Genomic DNA, 7,832 nt, shown 5'->3' on the forward strand with positions numbered 1-7,832 from the left:
ACACGTCCGTTTATACCTCCGCCATTTTTCCACTCCCGGTTTTCAATATCTTGCTCTCTCTCTTCTCCTTCTGGTACCCCCAAAATGAGAATGTTGGTATGCTTGAAGTCATCCTAGGGGTTCCTTACACTATCTTCATATTTTTGGATTCATTTTTCTTTTTGCTTCCTCTGAGGTATTTGATATGTTAAATGATAATTATTTTATTATCATTTAACATATCAAATCCCTCAATGATCTGGTTCCTTCTTCTCTCTCAAGCCTTATTTCCTGTTATGCTCTGTTTTGTACCTCACCTCTGTGATTTTTTACTGTGAGTGATCTTCCCTTCCCACCCCCTAAAACCAGGTTAATATTTTACTCATCCTACAAGGATTAGTTTAGGTGTTATCTCCTTCAGGAAAATGTTTCTGATCATCTGAGTGTAAGTGAATGCACTATTATGTGCTCCCATAACGCAGTCTCTCTTGTCGCATCCCAATACCTAGCACAGTGCCTGACACATTGTAAGTGTTCAAAAATATGTTGAACAAAAAAATAAATGAATAAATTGATACATGAGTGAACTTTAGTGGTTTTGGCAAGCAGTTGCCTGAGTACGTTTTATATGGAAGACAGCTTGTTAGGGGAGAGATCAGTGGAGGTTGATAGTAATATCCTAATGGGTATGAGATATCTCATTGTAGTAGAGATTGGATGTGATAAAGTATACCCTTGGGAAATATGGGTTTTAACTATACAGGTCCACTTATATTTGATTCTTATCAATAAATATGTACAATACTATAAATGTATTTTCTCTTTCTTATGATTTTTCTTAATAACATTTTCTTTTCTCTAGCTTACTTTATTGTAAGAATACAGTATGTAATACATGTGACACATAAAATATGTGCTAATCAACTGTTTAGGTTATCAGTAAGTCTTCCAGTCAACAGTAGGCTATCAGTAGTTAAGCTTTTGGGGAGTCAAAAGTCATATGTGGATTTTTGACTGTGGGTTTTTGGCTTCCCTAATCTCTGAGTTGTTCAAAGGTCAATGGTACTTTTTATCTGTGAAGTGTATCAAAAGTTATTTAATGTTGGGTAAAACATGGTGAATCTCTAGACTTCTTGACAGCTTTCAGTTAATCACTACTTTTTGAGCACTAGCTACAGGACATAATTTGTTAAATTTTAAAAGTAATCTAGTCCATTTTGTTACACTAGCTATGACTGTTTATCTTCATTACACATAATTATGGTTGGTGTGCTGGCCCCAGTGTTGGTGGATTCTATTTTGCCATGATATTAATATACAAACCACCCTCTCAAAACAAACAAACAAACAAACAAACAAACAAACAAACAAACAAAAGACTTCCAATAGTCAGTAGCTTCCAGTGCTTTCTTGATTTGTGATTGAGGGACTTTAATGTGTTCTAACAATTCCTGAAAAGGCAGTAAGTGTGATGAAAACTTCATGTCACAATTTGTCTTTGTACATGTTCAAGCATGGGTTACTCCTCTCAGCTCATAGTGATAATTAGAAGATTCTTTTTTTAGAAAGCACAAAACATGCATCTGGTTTTAATGCACAGAATCATATTTTAGACTTTCAAATATTTCAAATCTGGCTTCATGACCATATTATTTTCAATGACTCCATGATTTTCTTAAAGGATCTCTAAAACAAAAACAAGATGATCATTTTACTTTATGCTATTAAATGTACTTTATCTATCCCAGTCTGTTGCTGTGGAGATAGAGACAACACAGGAGCCTTGGCAGTATGACAAGCAATTAAGATACCAAGATGTTTAGCCATGTATGAGTATTTTCTCACAGCAAGACCTCAAAGCTTAGCTTGCCACTGACATTGTTAGTCACTGAATCAATTACACAAGATGAGTTTGACAGGTGTAATTATATATTTCTATGGTGATTATGTATGGCCTGCCATAGAAACCAGCAAGCCTGTTACTTTGAACTCATTTAAGCAGTCACTTGTCTAGCAAAGTATTTGGAGTTGTAGAACCTCTTTGGAGAGAAGGAAATCCAAAACAAAGTCAAAATCCATTGTCAATTCTAACTAATGTCATTGGGTTTAGGAACATTGGCATTGTCATTGGAATGATGTCCAGCTTCCAGGTGATTGATTACTCCCTCATGTGTTCTAGAAACTATCTATGTGTGGTTATATGAGACTGAAGTGAAGACAACAATTGATAGTAAAAAAAAGTACCAGATGTTTTACTAAAATCAGATCCAGGTTAGTAATCTGTTTAGAAATCCAGTGCAATTTTTTAATTCAAATTATTTTTGTTTGTATAAACAATTTATGTCTGTTTTCATCAATTCAGATTCTATGGGAGGAAAAACCCAGACAGCAGCAGTTGAAGACATTACTTGTTTTCTACATGCAATGTCCCTGTTAGTTTAGTTAAATTTGCTTTGGGAGATCATTCTTTTTATATTCCCATTTCCCCCTAAGTGAGGTTTTTTTTTAAAAGGTGGAATTAAACCAAATCAGCCTTAAAGTATTTCATAGAAAACAAGGGGGTTGATTTAAGAAATGTAATTGTCTTTTTAATCTCCCTCCGGTTTCACCAAGGCATCCCTCAAAGGCAGGATATTTTAGTCATTAATGAAATCTTAATTAGCATATGTCTAGATCAGTGTTCAGTGCTGATCTGGGTCAAAGGCACCTATGATGCATCTGCATTACCAGAGGGTTAAGTTGAGTTCTGCAAATTAGGTCTGTGTTCCATGTGTGAGCATATTGGAAAATATCCAGCAGAGATCAGCAAATGTATAGACTGTACTCATGTTGTCACGTCCGTTCTCAACTGTCCTCCAAAATTCTCCGAACATGAAAGAAATGTAAAACAAACAAACAAAAACTTGGAAAGAGAACAAACCTGATTAGCCAAAATATGCCATTTATTATGCCAAGCTTTGCCAGTTTTTAACAATATTCTGGCACACTTAACTAATAAAGTTATATATTAAAAAGGATTGTATTGCCCAGCTGGTGTTGTCCAGTGGTTGAGCATTGACCCATGAACCAGGAGGTCAAGGTTTGATTCCTGTTCAGGGCACATGCCCAGGTTGTGGGCTCAATTCCCAGTGCGGGGCGTGCAGGAGGCAGCAGATTGATGATTCTCTCTCATTGATGTTTCTATCTCTCTCTCCCTCTCCCGTCCTCTCTTTGAAGTCAATAAAAACATATATATTTTTTAAAAGGATTGTATTTATTGAGTAAATACTATTTGTCTAGCACTATCATGGGCACTGAAGGAGAGGCTAATGAACTTTACTTAGGACATATGCCTTGAGGAAACTGAGTTTAGATACAAAGAGGAGACATATAAAACTGCTCAACTAACTGCTTGCTAAACTGAGAAGTGCAAATTAGAACTACTATTGGCCTTTATAGAAGGAGGAGATTAATGCAGCTATAACAGTCAGAAAAGGTCAGTTACCTCCTGAAGCAGGAGCCAGAGGCTGTGGATATTTATGGGCAAAGGAAAAATGAAGGCATTTCCTTTGTCAGGAACAGCATGAAGCAAGGGTTAAAGTCAGCAGTAAAAGTATTGGGTTTAGGTACCAGTGAAGAAACCTTCCTAGTTGGATGAGAGGGTTTGTGTTTGTGAGTATTGAGAGATGAGTTGAGGTTTCAGAGAGAGGGTGGGTGGAGCTTGCACCCACTGGAGTCTGAATTTTATTGTGTAGGCAAATGTGAGCCACTGAAAGTATTTGCAAAGAGCAATACAAACAAAATGAGTGTTTTCAGATGAATGCTTGGGTGGGTGTACAGCATCTGTTCTCCAAGTGTTGTACCTGGACTAGTGGTGTCCAGAGCACCCAGGAACTTGTTAGAAATACTAATTCTTGAGATCTGTCCCAGACCTACTGAATCAGAAATTCTGAGGGGAGAGGGGCAAAAGTCTGGGGTTTAACAAGCCCTACATCTGATTCTGATGGATTCTCAAGTTTGAGAACCACTATATTAAGGGATATCAAGTAGAAGACTTTTACATAATTGAGTTCCTGAACAATAAGGACCTAGATTAGGATCTCCATCTCACTAGTTGAATAGGCCACTCATGTGAGAGCTAAAAAGGTAATCTACATGTTTTCTCATCTGTGAAGTAATTATCTGATTGATGGACATAGGCAATGATGTATACAAAATAAATTTTAGATATATATTACCAGTGGTGGTGGCTGGGATCAGGGCTGGCAAGCGGGTGGCACCAGGCCAACACGGGTGCAAGTGGGGGCCCCACAGATGGCGACCAGCAGTGGCAGTGGGGGGCGGGGCAAGTGGGTGGGGCCAGGCCAAGGTGGGGTATCCTGCGGAGCTGCAGGGTTGTGAGGCTGGGGGCGTGAGCTAGTGCCCGATCTCTGCAGGCCACCCTGAGGGAGCCCACCCATGCATGAATTTCGTGCACTGGGGCTCTAGAATATGATAAAGTAGGGGAGCCAATGAATACAATGGTTTGATTACTGAAAATTTTAGAGATCTCTGCCTAGCTCACCAGGAAGCCATTTATCTTGCTCCCATGTTTTCTCTCTCATCTATATCATTTTAATATCCTCCAGGTTTTTTGACAGAGACTAGTCATGACTAATCTATATAACACTTCTGGAAATTCTTGTCTCTCTGATAACTTGCTGTTAATTTCTCCAATGCTATTTTTTATGGTTGCCATGTGTTTTGGATTTCCTTATGGTTAAGTCATGTTTATTGCATTTAGGAGTTTGAGATGGTACCAGACCAGCTTGTCAGTCCAGTCAATGGAGGGCTGGACATGGGGATGTAGAAAGGAACATCAGAAACTGGAAGTTTAACATTGGGAAATCAAAGCAGTTAAGTTGGTGATTTTGTGTAGTCTTTCAGTTATTTTGTCAAACTGAAGGCAAATGAGTGTCTTAACACTTAAAGAGTAGTATATAGAACTTTGCGGGTCAAAAGTCCAGAGTTCGAATCTCAACTTTGCCACGTATTGAAATATGTGACCTTTAGCAAGTTACTTAGTCTCCCTGGACTTCAGCTTTCTCATTTGTAAAGTTGGGTTTGTTGGTTTTTCCAAGGGTAATTGTATACCTTTGCAAAATCTAGAATGCCATACTAGGTTATCTGCTAATATAATTGTTCACTAAAGTTTCAATGATATGATATTTAATTAGGCAGCAGAGGCTATCAGAATAGCAAAGCCAATCCATGTCTTCCCATGACTTTATGTAGATACCTTGAACCTAAGCCACCTAGTTACAGTTGGTACCATTTCCTCTGATTCACTGAGTCGTGTCCCTTGATGGTTGAGTAAAATGTGAGGGTAGTTTCACCTTTATAATGAATTGTTCTGGAAGTCCTGGAGTTCATTATTTTCCCTAATTTGGCTAGAACTCCAAAATATTTGACATTCAAGGATGTTTTGACAACAGGCAAATAGGAATTTTGCTAAGTTTAAAGAGAATAACAGGATGTCCCAATTCAAAATTTTGCAGAGATTTCATTCAGGAGGCAGTGTGGTATCCAAAAGAATATTGGATTTCAAAGAAAACAGTTTGAATCCTGATTTGATCTACTATTTGAGGCTTAGTCTTCTAATCTGTGAAATAGGTATTATATTTGAACCTACCTCATAGGTTGTTTGTGAGAATTACATTAGAGAATATATGTACAAAAATCTTGCACAATGTCTGCAAATTCTGTTCTTTTATTCAAGGACTCATTCCTTAGATACAGAGTTACCATGAGTTCTCAGGACCTTTCCTTTCATAGGCTCCCAAAGTTCTTGGATTCCATAGTATGGGAATATTTTGGAAGGACAAATGGTTCTGAGACTTAGTATAATGAATAACACTGTTAGGACAATTATTGAGAATCTGGGGACTCAATAAATTTTTACTCCATATTTTTCAAGTATAATATCTGCAACATATAAAAGCTACTAATTGCATGCAGTACTTTACACTAGAATTTGAGATTCTCTATGATCTCACCCTACCTATCATGAATTTGATTTCCCAGTATTTCTCTGAATTCTGTTCTTGTCAAAGTGATTTATTCCTTGTTCCCCAAACATACCAAGCATGTTTCTACTTCTACATCTTTGTTCAGGCTATCCCCCACTATAGAATGTCTATTTTCTTCCTTCATACTTGTGTAGAAGTTTCATTCTTAAGATGTAGTTTCAGGAGTGCCTTTTTCATAGAGCCTTGTCTGATCACATCATCCCCTAGGGCAGTGGTTCTCAACCTTCCTAATGCCGCGACCCTTTAATACAGTTCCTCATGTTGTGGTGACCCCTAACCATAAAATTGTTTTTGTTGCTACTTCATAACTGTGATTTTGCTACTGTTATGAATCATAATGTAACTATCTGATATGCAGGATGTATTTTCATTGTTACAAATTGAACATAACGAAAGCATAGTGATTAATCACAAAAACTATATGTAATTATATATGTGTTTTCTGATGTTCTTAGGCAACCCCTGTGAAAGGGTCGTTTGACTCCCAAAGGGGTCGTGACCCACAGGCTGAGAACCACTGCCCTAGGGGGATCAAGTTGTCCCTCCTAACTCCTATAGCATTATTATCCATGATGGTTGAATGAAAGGGATGTTTGAATGAATGATCAATACTTACACCAATCTGGAACTAACCCAGGTCCTGGGTAAGAGAGTGTGCTGGGTGGGAAGACCTCTTTCACACATTTTTGAGCACTTATTTTGCATCAGGCACTTTTCCAGATAGTTTACAAATTCCAACAGTGAAACCCTTACCATAGACTGCTTTGAGTTGTGGTTATTTGTGTTCTTACCAATCTTTCACCTTCACATCCTCAAGAACCCAAATGTAATTCCTTTTTGTACCTCCCAGCATTTGGCACAATGAATGTCATATAATAGGTGCTAAATAAATGTTAAACAAATAAATACAAGAATAAATGAATGAAATCATGCAAGTTTCAAGATGTAGCCTTTAATGCCTTCCAATTTTTCTTCCAGAAAAGGACAGAGCAAGCCCCCATTTAACATTTCAGTCAAAGATAAAAAGACCCATGTCTTTCAGCTGGTCATTGCACTGCCCTTTTGTGCCTGACTTTATGAAGTTGTTAAAAAAGTTTTCCTTGGAAAACTTTCACCAAGAAACTACCTAATGGGAGCCAGCTGCAGCCCCAGGTTTTATGAACACTTTGATAGAAACCACATTAAATAGCAACACTGGTTCACATATCAATTTGCCATATTAAACCGCAGCTTGGAACCAATATAACCTCAATAAATTTTAAGAAAAAAGGAAAAACAAACAAACAAACAAACAAAGAACAGCTTGGGCATGTGGGAAGTTCATGTGTTATTGACTTTTCATTATCACTTCAGAAAATATGTCTTGGTCTGTCATTAGCAGAAATAAAGCAGAATAATCTCAAAGTGCCTTAAAAAATTGAACTTGGTCACAACCCCCCACACACCCATCTTTAGAGTTCAGTGAAGTAGGAGAGGGCGAGAGATTACCAGAGAAATACTCAAAGGGTTCCATAAGTGGTAGTAGCAGTTGGCTGTTTCTTCTCATTGCAAGCTTTGGTAGCTGTGTGGCCTCCCCAGTACTGATGTATTTTTTTTCTTTTGCTGATTGCCATTGCTTTGGTATTTCCCTTTGGTGAAGTCTCTGAATTTCATTGATTCCAGATGTCTCACCCTTTTGCCTCTGTTGGCACCCAAGTGGGAGAGGTTACAAATGGCCCAGCAACCCCTTACTAGATCCACGTGGAGAAAAAATAAATGTGTCTTTTGAGCCATGGAGATTATTACCCTGATACTTCAAGGGTAAAT

The sequence above is a fragment of the Myotis davidii genome, unplaced genomic scaffold, assembly GCF_000327345.1.
Source record: "Myotis davidii unplaced genomic scaffold, ASM32734v1 scaffold627, whole genome shotgun sequence".
Taxonomy (NCBI): Eukaryota; Metazoa; Chordata; class Mammalia; order Chiroptera; family Vespertilionidae; genus Myotis; species Myotis davidii.